Raw genomic sequence first — 14,570 nt, 5'->3', positions numbered from 1 at the left:
TAAATCCATAAAGACACTTATCTTCACTAAGTTTCAGTGCAATGAAAGCTTCACATAGAATGAAGGATACATAAAAGAACGTTCATTGTATATGAAAGCATATACATCACATCCTCTTCCGGTTATGGCTTAAACTAGAAAATATTGCTTGAAATGGTTGTTTCAAGCACAGTCGTACAATAAGGTAAACATCTCTTACAAATCTACACGTGTATGGCCACCTTAAAGAAGAACTAAAGGTAAAAGCTAAGTAAACTTTATCAGAAAGGTCTATGTAAGTACAGCCATAAGCACTTGCAGAAAAGTCCTCTATTAAAAGAAACAAGAAACAAGGGGGCCGATTCACTAAAGTGCGATAAAATTTATCGCACGCTTTTTTTGCGTTAAATAAGTCGCGATAATTAGCGCGTGATTCACCATAGCATTATCGCGTGCGTTAAGTCGCCATTTTCGCATGCAGTATTTCTCGCGCTAGTTTTAACACATGCGTTAATTTTTGCGATGAAAAGAATACGATCGCATGATTCACAAACACTTAGGCGCGCTAAATATCGCATTGGTCTATGCGAAAATTAACACCTACTACAGGCAGGCGAAAAATTATAGAAAAGTACAGTAAATGAGTTTTTGCCAATAAAATATGGACTTACAGTGTTATTTATTCAAGTATGTGTCTTTTTACTCAATTTTAGTCTTGGCATGTATGGAATTTCGCTACTGATATACAGTACTATAGCGGTAAATATTTAGTCGAGATAATATACAGTACTATAGCGTAAATATTTAGTCGCGATAATATACAGTACTATAGCGGTAAATATTTAGTCACGATAATAATACAGTACTATAGCGGTAAATATTTAGTCGCGATAATATACAGTACTATAGCGGTAAATATTTTGTCGCACAAAATACATTACTATGTATATTTTGGCGATTTTTTTTCGCGACTTGCGGACATTTTGTAGCGATTTTGTAATCTCGTGACATGTGCGACTTGGGGCCATTTTGTGTCATAGAGCCTGCAGTCACACTACAGAGAGGATCATGCCTGGGGTTTCTAATCTACCAGGGGAGAGGCGCTATATTATCAGCGTTCTCCTACGCTCAGGATATGACGACCCGCCGCTGGGGCCCTTAGGGGTCCACGAGAGGAAGAGGGCTATCCTGCGCGAGCTAAGAGAAGGTTTGCTCGCCGGGTTTGCCCTTGATGTGGACCTCCGCCAGCTCCAGCGCCTATGGTCTGACCTGAAGCATAGGAATTCAGACCTGGTGGCTGAAATTGCGGAAGGTAATTATTGTACTTTATTATGCTTTTACAGTATACGTTCAGTAAAAGATTTAGCAAGTAATTTGAACTAAAGGTACAAATGTAAGAAATGTCAGGGATGACGAAAGGGACATAGTAACATAGTAAGTTGGGTTGAAAAAAGACATACGTCCATCACGTTCAACCATAATGCCAGTGAGGAACTGAAACGTTGGTCACAATAAACCTCTGAATATTATTTAACATCTTTGTGACTCCTTGTGAAAATCCTGTGTGTGCCGTCACCCCATGCCTGTCTAGATTTTGTTTTGCCACAGGCACCCAGGTATTATTGTTCCTTATGGTGTGCAGCTTCCCAGCACTTCGTATTGTATATATATATATATATATATATATATATATATACACATCTATTTTCACATATGCATAAATAAGTTTAAAGCAGGGGGGAAGCAGCAGGGAGCGGCCTAGTGTGAGTCATTTGGGGAAGGGCCACAAATGTTTTAGGGGGACCTGGCTAACAATGTCTGTGTGTCCTTTGTATTGATGTGAGGGTTCACAGGGGGAGGGGCCATTGGGGGCATGGGAGGAGGGGGGCCCAAAAAATGTTGTTGTGAGGGGCCCCGTTATTTATGATGGTGTATGAATGTATATATATATGTATAATATATTACACAAAATAACATCTTGCAATACTATCTCACTGAACTTCAGCTGGCGCCTCATCCCCAGGCACAACCCCAGGCCCTCCAGGCTCCTGTGGCCCACCAGGCTCCACCGGCCCCACAAGCAGCAGCCCCCGAGGCCCGACCTCCAGTGGCCCCAGCACCGTCCCCAGAGGCCCCAGCACCGGCCCCATCATTGGCCCCAGCACCGGCCCCAGAGACCCCATCATCGGCCCCAGAGGCCCCAACATCGGCCCCAGCAGCAGAGGCCCCCAAGGCCGAAGAGGACCCCGAAGCCCCGGACACTGCCCCCCTTCTTTCCTCCCCCAGTTTCCCCCCAGGCCCCGGACTCCCCCCAGGCCAAGCGCTGGGCACCAGGTTCTCCTGCGCACGAGGGACCATCAGTGCAGGAGGACCTGGCCTACATTAAGGCCGAGCTGGCCCAGCTCCGGAGGGAAATGGACAAATTAAAGAGGGACGTGCGAGAACTCAAGGGCAGCAAGCCCTAAGTTTTATTTTCCCTATTTTTTCCCCTTTATTTGTTAAATTAAAAGTTTTTATTTTTCTACTTTTGAACTGAGTAATGTCTCATTATTTTTCCTTCCTTGATATGGTATTCTATACTTTCATGTAGTTTCTCCTACACTCTTACATTTAGCAGTAACAGCATCAATATGCTATATGGGTTAAATTTTTGCAAATATTCTGCCAACAATTTTGTCTTTAGCCCATTTTGCTGAATAGTAAAGCTTGCATTAATTAGTACATAGCGTATTTTCTGGTGAGTGTGATAACTGCCAATCAAATGTTTTGTTGCCAGAATAATTGCAATATTATATTTGTTTGTTTAATAAAGTGCCCATAAAATATTTGCCATTTATTCTGTGTCTAAAAACTCCCACTTAATTTAAGCCACTTTAGCAAACGGACCCCTAAGTATTTGGCTAAATATTCTTAAATGCCCCCCCCCCCCCCATTTTATTATCTCTAGCACTTTTTTTTTTCTTACTTATATTTTTATTGGTTTTTGGGGGTTGTTTTTGCAAATAAACATTTATACAGCACCTCTCTAGCACTCTGTGCTCTCCCAGGGCAAAATGTCGCCAGTTTTATGCTGCCGATTGTCGCGCGCGTAATGTCGCGACAATTAGCGATTGCGATAAATAGCGTGCATGCGAAAAATACCGCGCATGCTATTTATCGCGACAAATATATTGCATGAAATACCATGCGGAAAATAGCGCAAGTATGCTTATAGTGAATCGTGCGAAAAGTCGCGAAAATTAAGACGCGATAAAATTTTTACCACACGCTATAAATAGCGCACGTTTTATCGCACTTTAGTGAATCGGCCCCAAGATTTCTTGTCTCTTGTTTTCTTATAAACATGTTCTACAGTATCATTTAGGGCTCCTTCAGGTTTGGAGCACAAGTCTGCACAGCTCTCTCCCCCTTCCTTCTCCTTCTCCCCCCTCCCATAAGAATTCATAAGAACTTCCTTAGGAATGTGTGATCTGAGCTACCAATGGCTAGAGTTGCAGCAGGAAGCTACGAAGACCAAACTAAAATGGCAGCAGCTGTCTTAAAGAAACAGAGGAAGCTTCTAGGGATCTTTACTCAGATATGGTAAAGCTTTCTGCAGAATAAATATAGTGTTCTAGGTGGCACTAATGTGGCGAATCAATTGGCAGTAAAATGCCAAAATGCCTTTCCTTCTCCTTTAAGCTGATCTAAGGTGTACTTGTGTTGTTATTTTTATTGCCCACCTTAGGCCAATCTAATGTGTTCTAATCTGGTTATTTTTATTGCCCCCACTCACTTTATTGCCCACTCAGAGGTGTATGTTATAGCATTGGCCAATAGAGAAAATGGTCCTCTTTACCTTTTGTACAGGTTATTGGTTGTGTTGTATGTTTTTTTATATGTTTAATGAATACACCCATTTATTGTAAAATGCTGCTGAATTTGTTGTTGTTTTATAAAAACGGGTTAATAATAATAAGCTTTGCTTCATCAAACTTCTCTTGAATTCACTTACCCAGGGCAGATTTATAGGGAACACATAAAACAAACATTCCTAGATACATAATTTAATATGCATGCCAAACTTTATTTTTTTTAAATAGACGGGTAGATACTGTATAAAGAGATAACTATGCTTATTTCTTTAAATACTAATTGAAAAAAATGCTTCTGACTGCAATGACAGATTCCCATAAGTCCTATCTGGGCCATTACCAAGGGCCTGTAATCCCCAAGGGGCCCATTGGAGTTAGGTGGGGGTCGATAGGGGCAGAACAAGGACAGGGTGTGGGCATTGGGGCTTAGCCAAGGGCCCACAGATGATTTAATCTGCCCCTTACTCACTGCCAGATATGATGTCCTATTTTTTATATGATTGACCTGGGCTTTCTTGCTGTGTCCCCAAGAAGCACCAGCCAGACCAATATAACCAATATATAGGTTTAAGTCAGGGCAGTAACAATTATTACTGCACCCCTGCCCTGAAAAACAATATTTAGTTTGGTTCAGTGTATTAAAAGGGGGTCCTGATGCCTAATTGCTTTAGAGGAGAAAGTTTTATGATGACATCCCTACTTTGTAAAGACAAAGACAAATGGTCAAAACAGCATATAAAATCTTATCTCTGATGCTGCTTATACAGTGATATTGCCCACACGATTAAAGCATTTCAAAAGACTTTTCTGTTTTATAAAATAAGTGTTTTGGACAGCTGTTGCCTATTGTGGTGAAGGTAGAAACATTTATTTTATTTTTGCTTGCGTGTTACCACACAATATGACCGAACAACTCTGCTAATTGTGCCCAGACTTTAGGGACATCCACATTTTAATTTTGTTCCAGAGCACTGGGGTCACATAGGAGATTTCATACGTCTTTAAATCCTGCATAGTTACTGCAGAAGTAATCTAAGGAATTGCAATGCAAAGGATATTTCTTTGAGGTGACAACAGAATTCCTTAGCAATCTGTAGCAGAGATAAGCTGAAACAAGGACAAATAGTCAAAAGAATGACAGTTGCACATCAGCTTGTATACTATTTGTAGTTAAGCAAGGTAACAGCAGATGGCACTGGTAACAACTAAACGTTTGTGACTATAACATTGTAAGCTAAACTATATATATATATATATATATATATATATTGTGAGAGAAATGCTGGGTTAGAGGTGGAAGGTGTGTATATTTCTCCCAGATTTCTCTCTTATATATATTAAGCTCCAGGGAAAATATGTTAGCAGTGAAAGAGTGTTCTTTCACTGCATTCGGCTTTTGGAAAAGTCGTTAAAAAGGGCCCTGGAGTGAATGGAAGTGAGCGGGTGGGACTTCCATTCACCAGGCTATCCGGGTTTTTGGTGAAGCCTGGCTAATTAGTGGCCTTGTTAGGCTTCAGGGGAAACCCCTTTAAACATGGTGTCTGCAGAGTTACTCACTCTCTCCCTTCCTGGGGAACTGCCTGCATGCAGTAAGGAGAGAGCCGGACACAGTGAGTAACCAAACTACTTTTGTTTTTGTAGAGTTGGATGCTAGATCCTCTCTATTGCATAGAGAGGGAGCTGCTGTATGTGAGTTAGAGCCGGACAGGCTAGGATTTATTTTTATGTTTTGTTTTCCAATATACTCCTGTGTGCCGGTTATATATGAATAAAGCTGATTGAGGTCAGCTTAAAACTAAATGCTGGGTGTGAACTGTTGTTTTCTGAGACCAATCTGATCCCTGCGATCTACCTAAACCCCCAGAGACTGCACTGTTTGGACGAGTTGCTTTACAATATATACACACACACCTATAAGAAGGACCAGCACACCAGGTGGTCACATCAATATCTTCTTTTTATTTACCGTGCGATCCAACGGGAACTAGGTCCTATAGGAAAACAGGATTAACACTTGTGATTATAACGATTAATGTGGTGAAATCCATTGTTAATGTGGAATTTTTAGTTAATAAAGCTTTAACTTTTAATTGCTGGTACAAGTGTTAACTTCTATAATATAACCTTAATTAAAGAAACAGTAACACCAAAAAATGAAAGTGTATAAAAGTAACTAAAATATAATGTGCTGCTGCCCTGCACTGGTAAAAGTTGTGTGTTTACTTCAGAAAGTCTACTATAATTTATATAAATAAGCTGCTATGTAGCCATGGGGACAGCCATTCAAAGGAGAAAAGGCACAGGCACATAGCAGATAACAGATAAAACACTATTGTATTCTACAGAACTTATCTGTTATCTGCTATGTAACCTGTGCCTTTTCTCCTTTTTTTCCAGCTTGAATGGCTGCCTCCATGGCTACACGGCAGCTTATTATATAAATTATAGTAGAGTTACTGTAGCAAACACACCAGTTTTACCAGTGCAGGGCAACCGTGCATTATATTTTTATTACTTTAAAGCTTTTATTTTTTGGTGTTACTGTTCCTTTAAGAAGAGCAGCGCCCTCTATATCGCACTCGATTTTAAAAGTCTCAATGAATTTATGATTCAAGTGGGTGGAGAACATAATCAGTATTGGAAACAGTTCATTTATTTATATACCTTTTAAAATTAATCAAAGGTATTTCATTCAAATCAATAGAATTCATATTAATAATCAAAATTTCATAAAAAAGAGAAAAATCATATACTAATAGCAGTGGGATTTAGTCAGCGGTTGTTATTTGTCCAGGTAGTAGATCTTAAAGTGCACTTGATTGGGTCCCTTGTATCATTAAGTCCTGATCCAGATTTCAGTTGAGTAATGTCCACTTAGGCTGATGCCACACGTGGCGTAGGGCTGATTTTTTTGGCAAGCGGAAAAACGCTTGCCGAAAATTCGGCCCTACGCCTGCTACTTGTGCCTGCACCCGGATGAATGGAATACGCTCGGGTGCAGGCACATGTAGCCGATATACGCATGAAAACGCGAGAGAATGCAAAGTCTCGCGTTTTCATGCGTATATCGGCTAAATTGTGCCTGCACCCAAACGTATTCCATTCATCCGGGTGCAGGCACAAGTAGCAGGTGTAGGGCTGAATTTTCGGCAAGCGTCTTTCCGCTTGCCGGAAAAATCAGCCCTGCGCCACGTGTGGCATCCGCCTTAGGATTGTCTGCACTTAGTCCATGCAGTGTCCAGTGCAATTACTTAAATGTTTTTATGCCACGCTCCGTTACACTTCAGGTGATTGGGCTCAAGTTGTTAATTACAATTGAGGAGGGACCTTAGGCCGATGCCACACCAGGCGTAGGGCTGATTTTTTCGGCAAGCGGAAAAACGCTTGCCGAAAAATCAGCCCTACGCCTGCTACTTGTGCCTGCACCCGAATGAATGGAATACGCTCTGGTGCAGGCACATGTAGCCGATATACGCACGAAAACGCGAGACTTTGCATTCTCACGCGTTTTCGTGCGTATATCGGCTACATGTGCCTGCACCCGAGCGTATTCCATTCATTCGGGTGCAGGCACAAGTAGCAGGCGTAGGGCTGATTTTTCGGCAAGCGTTTTTCCGCTTGCCGAAAAAATCAGCCCTACGCCTGGTGTGGCATCAGCCTTAATTGTGATTATATTCCATATACTGTTGCTTATATTTTGCATCCATTCCAGACATTTTGCAACATCTTATAATTATGCCGTATCTAAACAGTCACAGCTTCCTGCTCACCGTGGCCCCTTTGTACATCACAGTCTCCCATTATACTTTACCATCCCCTAGGGCACAGAAGTCCAGCACTTGTCCGCTCATCTATTCCTCCATCTGAGTCCAAATCACCTTTTTCCATTGCCGACAACCCCCAAAGCAGTTCCGCACTCCACTGGGCCACGCTACTTTCCCACTGCTCACTTCCTACGTGCATTTCACTTCTGTGGTGTCAGTAATAAAAGGGTTACCTTGTTCTTCATTTTACCCCTGGGTAATAGTGCCCATAATGTTATCTTATTTGATGTTTGGTTTAAAAAACCAATATACACTGGGGCAACAAAGAATCTGAATTTGAGAAAAGCAAATTTTAACTCCTTAAAGGAGAAGGAAAGGTCACATCACTGGGGGGTGGCAAAATGTTAGGTAGCCCCCTGTGATTACATTCATCTTACTTGATACCCAGGGCTGGTGGGGGTCCAGTGCATTTTGCAGGCAAGCAATCCTTTTCCTTCTTTTTACTTCATGCTGGCTGAGCATGCACAATGGAGTGAAATGCTGCACATTAACATTTTGACTCTAATGTGCATGTGTGCAGCAAAAAGAGAAAGAAGAAAGAGGATCACTTGCCTGCATGTACCCTAGGCTGGTGCAATTTTCTGCTAACAGGAGCACCAGCCCAGGGTATCAGGTAAGTGATTACAATCACTGGGGGCTGCCTAACATTTTGGCATCCCCCAGTGATTTTTAACTTTTCTTCTCCTTTTTAAGGGCTGTTATATTCCCCTAAGAAGTGAATGTAGAAGCATTAAGAACCATGTTGGAATGTAATTGTAACATGTATGGCCCACCTGTTACATGTATGGCCACCTTAACTAAAAATACAATTTAGGTATACTAATAGTAAACAGATGCGGGTTGAGTGATAATATTGAATTATGGTAAATATACAGTTATAACTGATACAGAAAAGGCAAATGTGATAAATCAGTACTTTTCTCCAGTTTATACAAAAGAGTTTCAAGACCTAACACAATAGCTGTACTGTTGCCTCAGCTGATGTTAGTTTGTGGTTGACACAGGACATGATACATAAAGGTTTATACAAAATTAATGTGAACAAGGCACCAGGGCCAGATGGAATGCACCATCGGGTACTGAGAAAGCTTACTTGAGTTTTAGCTAGACCTCTATTTCTGAGACTCTTTCATCTGGTATGGTACCTAAGGATTGGCAGAAAGCTGATAATTCCTATATTTAAAAGGGGGTTTTGATATCAGCCTGGCAATTAAAGGCCAGTAAGTTTGACATCTGTGGTGGGCAAGTTATCTGAAGGCTTATTAAGGGATCACATTCAGAATTATGTCATTATGTGGAGAATGGCATTATGAACATTAATCAGCATGGCTTTTTAAAGAATAGGTTATGTCAGAATAATTTGATTTCTTTTTATGATAAGGGCAGTAGGAAGCTGGGCAAAGGGTTGCAGTAGATGTGATCTATTTGGATTTTGCCAAAGCAATTCTATCCAAATTCCACATCCCGGTCGCCAGCATTTCATGGCAGGCACAGTATGACCCTCAGTATTTTGTGACGGGCACAGCGTGGACCTACTCTACCAGTCTAGTCTGCCTTCTGCATCAATTAATAACTTTTAAGATATGATTAATAAATGTGAATGTTCCCAGTGGCTTCACCAAAACAGTGGTCACAATATTCCTTTCTTTCATATCTAATTTCTTTACTACTGCACAGTCTATAAAAATTACCACTGTCATGTCAATTGCACATAAACTTTACTGCTTTGCAATGTCTATAAAATTGTTTGCTGCAGCTGTATCTATTGCAAATGCCCATGTTTGTAATACCCTTATGCCTATTGTTCATGAAAGCCATTATATCTATTTAGGTGACATGCACTTGCTCCTGAAATGACACTGTTCCTGCACGTGTAATGGGGTAAACTGTAAATTGTTGGTGATAAACAGTTGAAGCACAATCAGTTTGGCCACTAGGTGGCAGTGAATTCTAAGATCAACTTGTGAAGTAAAGTTGTTAAAAAAGATAAATAAAGGAACAGGAAGGCCATTTTTGGCAGTGAGAAGGACAGTGTAAGGGAAAGTATAGGATAAAGAGACTTGCTGCAATTGTTGTCAAGAAGCAACAGAAATTAATAGCTGGACTGGTTCGCTGGAAAGTCTTCCATAGTCTTCTTATTACAACATGGGCGTTATTCTAGTTAGTTTCTCCCCCAGAATTATTGTATCTTCATTTTTAAACCAGTCTTTACTGGCTACATTGGGTAAAGAGGGCACTGCTGCATACTCCCAACTGTCCCGATTTTCACAGGACAGTCCCTATTTTAACAGTCCTGGATTCTTATCGAAAGTCCCTCATTTCCCTTTGATCTCCTGAACCGAATGCCAAAAAAGATACAAAGTTTCTTAAACTTTATACTCTGCTAAAACACATGTAGAGACAGTTATCAGTAAATGATTAGCATTGTCCATTTTAGTAGCCACAGCAAGTAGCTGCTACTAGTAGCTGTGTGTGTTGAATTAGCCTGGATTCTCCCAAAATCGCCCATCCAAGCGAGCGGATTTTAAGGTGTATGGGCACCTTTAGTAATAAATTGGTGATCTTTATTTCACATTATGGTAGATCATCCTTGATTAGAATTGCCGCCAGTCCACTTTTGATCCAGACAGCCCGGTTTTTGGTTTCCTAATTTGAAAAACTGGGCAGGACTTTCCTAGATTGACTCATCAATCTGTCAGTCGCGATTGCATTGTCATTGCCCCACTCCTGTGACATAACAGCTCCACCTCAGGCATAAATGAACCAGCCCATGACGTCACCACATGCCCCCGTCTGGCTTTTGGCAACTCTATTCTTGATAAAGGTCCCCAAGTGGGTCCAAAACGTCAGATCTAATGCTTTACCATAATGTCAAATTAAGATCACCAGTTTATCAAATGACATGCGTGCGGGTTGAATTTTTCAGCCTCAGTGGTGATTTTGCTCATGACCTCACTTCCGGAAGCATGTGTGACGTCACTTCTAGGTATTGTGGAGTAGCAGAGCTGTCAGGAACCCCCCCCTGTCACCCAAGCCCTAGCATGCCACCAAGCCACCCACATCTTTATGGGCCCCCCCTTGCCAACCACCAAGAGGCCCACCCTGGAGAGGGAAACAGAATTCAGTCTATATATTATATAACTATATTTCCCACTCCAACCACTCCCACAGAAAGGGAAATACAATGCATACAGAAGTGTAACTAATATGTTTATTGATACTGGAGCCTTTATATCCATTAAACACACCAACCAAACTATGCACAACACAGGCAAAACACAAAGTTTAAAAGCATTTTAGGGGGCTAATGTTTTGGCTATAGAAGCCATGAAAATTGGCTTTGTGGATTGCAAATTTAGTGTTTTGAGTTAAATGCATAATGCATTTTTAGCATCTGATTTTCTGGGCCAGCATGAAGTGGTAATTAACAAGTGGAAAAAAAGTGGTTTCACGGTAAAGGAAAACATTGTACATGTATGGGATCCATTTTCCAGAAAACCCCAGGTCCCAAGCATATTGGATAACAGATCCTATACCTGTATTATCACTGACTTCCCTGCAGTACAGTATATGCAATCAATCTTGCCAAAGAAAATACAAGAGTTTGAACATATGTTTACATAAGTATGTTTAGCAAATATTACCTGTGCCATGAGCAGTGTTATGAAGGCAGCGGGAGCTTACGGAGATTAATGTGTGGGTGAGAGATTGGTGTAGGGAGGAGGGCTTTGGATTTCTGAAGAACTAGGCTGATTTTTCAATAGGCTGCAGGCTCTTTGCAAGGAATAGGCTGCACCTTAACGATGATGGTGCAACTGCTTTGGGGGAGAGAATGGCTAGAGTAGTGTGACCAGATCACTTGAAAATTAAAGAACACATTTAATAAATGTATGTTACAGTGCTGCACTGATTGCATGGACATTTAAGTACAATTAACGCAGCCCTTCTAGCTGTTTTTTCTAGATGTGTCCCTGAATTTTTAAGTCATCTAATAACCCTTGGCTATAGGGTTGGAGGTGGTGATGTGTAGATCAACAAAATGCTAATCTGCACCCAACCCTAACCCACCCGCTCCCAGGCCTGGGTCAGGCACTGGTTTATAGATAGAGGTGCATTGCTGAGACCCAGCAATGCACCTCTATCTATAAACCAGTGCCTGACCCACCCCATCTGACATTATGAAGGGCATGGGACAGGTACACACCTATAAATAAAGGCCTCTGAGGCAGAAGCCAGATAGTGTAAGGTAGAGCTCTGCCCGAACCCACCCATAACCTGCCAATATTGAACAAGTGTCAGCCTAACGTGCTTAATCCTTGGGTCCCATGGGTTTCAGGCTGGCCCACACATTACTGGTTAAAGGAGATTTTAAAGTAGGCATGGGGGAAGGGTACAATGAAGTGAAAGTGAAGAGACTCATTGTCTCATTGAGTTCTCATTGCAAATAGAAAAGGCTGCTAGTTTGGGGCAAGTTTGGATAATCAAGGATTTCTATTACCCAGAAACTGATTGAAGCAACAGTAGTGCTAGGACAGTAAATGGGAACAGTGAAGTGTGACAGTGAAGGGCTGGGTGGGGGTGGGTGACGGTGAAGGGGTGGGGGGGTGGGTGACGGTGAAGGGGTGGGGGGGGGGTGGGTGACGGTGAAGGGGTGGGTGGGTGACGGTGAAGGGGGGGTGGGTGGGTGGGTGACGGTGAAGGGATGGGTGGGGGGGCGTGACGGTGATGGGGTGGGTGGGGGGGGCGTGACGGTGAGTGGGTGGGGATGTGGGTGTGACGATTAAGGGGTGGGGATGTGGGTGTGACGATTAAGGGGTGGGGGGGAGGGCGTGAAGGGGTGGTGGTGAGGGGGTGGGTGGGTAGGTGTGATGGTGTGGGTGCGTGTCAGTAGGTGGGTGCGTGTGTCGGTGTGGGTTTGTATGTCGGTAAGGGTGCAGGTAAATCTTCTGTGCTCTTGCTGCACTTTACATTTTGGTCACTTACCTTAATGGGTTAATCCTCTTGGTCGGGGGCCGGAGGAGGTCGGGCCTCGGGGGCCGGTAGAGCCTGCTGTGCCACATGAGCCTGGAGGGCCTGGGGAGGAGGCGCCAGCTGAAGTTCTGTGAAATAGAATTGCAAGATGTTATTTTGTGTAATATATTATATATATATATATTTCAACATTCATACACCATCATAAATAACGGGGCCCCTCACAACAACATGTAGTGTGGCTGCAGGCTCAATGACACAAAATGGCCCCAAGTCGCACATGTCACGAAATTATAAAATCGCCACAAAATGTCCACAAGTTGCGAAAAAATCGCCAAAATATACATAGTAATGTATTTTGCGCAACAAAATATTCACCGCTACAGTACTGTATATTATCGCGACAAAATATTCACCGCTATAGTACTGTATATTTTGGCGACAACATATTCACCGCTATAGTACTGTATATTACAACGTAGTAGCGAAATTCCATACATGCCAAGACTTTAGTGAAATTAAGTAAAAAGACACATACTTGAATAAATAACACTGTAAATCCATATTTTATTGCCAAAAACTCATTTACTGTACTTTTCTATAATTTTTTGCCTGCCTGTAGTAGGAGTTAATTTTCGCATAGCCGAATGCGATATTTAGAGCGCCTAAGTTATAGTGAATCATGCGATCGTATTCTTTTCAGCGCGGAAATTAACACATGGCTTAACACTAGCACGAGAAATACCGCAAGCGAAAATGGCGACTTATCGCACGCGATAATACTATGGTGAATCGCGCGCTAATTGTCGCGACTTATTTAACGCAAAAAAGCATGCAAAAACCAACCATGCCCAAGAACGTGAGCAATTGTTCTTTCATTTGCGGCTTATCTATAGCTGTGATTGCCTGGACTCTCTGTGGGTTTATTAGTCTCTGCCCATGTGATGGCAAGAAACCCAAGTACTGTACAGATGGCTTGCAATGCTGCACCTTTTAAATGATACCTTGTGCCCCTCCTCATACAGGTAATTCGGCAGTGAAATTAGTGTCTTTTTCACAACTTTCTTGGTCTGCACTACATAACAACAAATCACCAATATATTGCAGGAGAGTTGACCCTGACTGATATCCCCAGCCCTTTAGAGATTCACGGAGTACATACCCATAAATCACGCTGCTAACGGCGTACTCATTGCTAATTGCACAAAGGTGATTGACGCCGATCGCACGTGAAGGCAAACAAGGACTTTGTCTTCTCACTTACTGATATAGAATGGTAGGCATTCACTAAATTTATGACACTGTAGTATGTTGAGTCTGAAGGTGTAGAGGTAAGTAAAGGGTTAATGTCTGTTACAACAGGTACCATCGGATGTGTGAGTTTGTTGATGGCCTGTAAATCTTCTCTTGATACAAGGGATACTGTTTTTGATAAACAGGTGTGTGGGTCTTTAAGAATGCTTTGTAGGGGGTACAAGACACTCATCCTACGTTGATTTTGAAAATAGCCCACACGGCAGGTTAATTTGATCTAATGGACAAATGTCCAGACCCTAATATAATTATGCCATATGTCCTCTAATATTCTCTGAAACCTTCTTGTTTACAGGCTAATATAACTGCCATAGACTGTTTATCAGTCCATAATCCTTCCATTTCTACATGCATTAACCCTGACACACATGTCTAAGATAAATAAGGCATGAGGCTATGTATTAGAGGAGTTGTATCAGAACTGTGTAATACAGAAAAGGATATAAGTTATTATTGCACGGATGCAAGTGTTCCTTCCAGGACTGGGATCTTTTGTAGTGGGAGGTGTGGTTCCGAACAAATTTCTTCAGCATCATTTAGTCCTCGAGCTGCAGTTCCCTCATTGAAGGTGGGATCTGGAACAAAAGAGAATACCTGACCATGCACTTTAGTTAGTTCACAAGTCAAT

Source organism: Xenopus tropicalis, chromosome 1, assembly GCF_000004195.4.
Source record: "Xenopus tropicalis strain Nigerian chromosome 1, UCB_Xtro_10.0, whole genome shotgun sequence".
NCBI classification, from domain to species: Eukaryota; Metazoa; Chordata; class Amphibia; order Anura; family Pipidae; genus Xenopus; species Xenopus tropicalis.
Note: the sequence above shows the minus strand (reverse complement) of the source record.